The sequence below is a fragment of the Chiloscyllium punctatum genome, chromosome 11 (assembly GCF_047496795.1).
Source record: "Chiloscyllium punctatum isolate Juve2018m chromosome 11, sChiPun1.3, whole genome shotgun sequence".
NCBI classification, from domain to species: domain Eukaryota; kingdom Metazoa; phylum Chordata; class Chondrichthyes; order Orectolobiformes; family Hemiscylliidae; genus Chiloscyllium; species Chiloscyllium punctatum.
In genome coordinates this window covers 41,785,884-41,787,077 of record NC_092749.1, presented here as the reverse complement: position 1 = coordinate 41,787,077, position 1,194 = coordinate 41,785,884, and positions in this window count along the sequence as shown.

Sequence of the window (1,194 nt, the reverse complement as noted above, 5' to 3'; positions counted from 1 at the left end):
ACAAGCTGGGGGAGAAGGAAAGGCTGTCGTTTCGGAAGAACCTGGAACAAATTTGAACAAGTTCCCTTTATTCGAGACCAGGAGTCCCCCGACGCGCTCCCTCTCCCCCCAAAAAACATTCCCACAATTTCGAATGATCTGCTGTATGCCGAATAATGATGTGGACCAGCCGGTGTTGGGCATCGGTAGACAAAGTTAAAATTAACTCAACACCAGGTTATAGTCCAACAGGTTTCTTTGGAAGCACAAGCTTTCGGAGCATTGAACTCCAGCAGGTAATAAATGAGGTCGGACCTGCTCCATAGCTCCCTGACAAAGGAGCAGCCTTCGGAAAGCTAGTCCGCATGCCATATACATTCACTTCATTATCTTCATCAACCTCTCATCAAATAATTCGGTCTGGTTTGTCAGCCACCGCTTTCCTTAAGTAAATCTCTGCTGGCTGTCTCTCATTGTTGACTTGGATTTGACCAAGTTTTCTCTGGTGTGTTTTAAATGACTGAGATCTTAAATGATTGAGATAATATGGGGAGGAAATGGCAGGAATTTGTTTCACATAGAGGGTTGTTAAGATTTGAAATTCTCTTGTTAGAAAGAATATTGGAGAGGATTCATTTGCTGTGCTGTGGGAATAGGCTGAGGTATGAAACTAAATGTAAACATTGTTAAAATGTTTTTAAAAAATGTGTATTTCCAAGATGGAGGAGAGTACTATAAGTTCATGTCATCCTTCCCTTCAGGTTAGTTGGCACCCTATTTAACAATATGAATGCGATATTTGAGATTTGTAACTCAGGTTGGGGTTCAGGTTGTAAGTTTGCTCGCTGAGCTGGCAGGTTTGTTTTCAGAGGTTTCATCACCATGCGAGGTAACATCATCAGTGAGCCTCTGGTGAAGCACTGATGTTCTGTCCCACTTTCTATTTACGTTTCTTGGTGACACATTAAGGTGGGTGATATCATTTCTGGTTCTTTTTCTCAGAGGTTGATAAATGGGGTCCAAATCGAACTGTTTATTGATGGAATTCCGGTTTGAATGCTGGGTCTCTAGGAATTCCTGTGCGGGTCTCTGTTTAGCCTGTTCTGGGATGGATGTGTTGTCCCAAAGTGATATCCTTCTTCATCTGTATGCAAGGATACTAGTGATAGTTGGTCACTTCAAGTTGGTGATCGTGTATCCTGGTGGCTAGTTTTC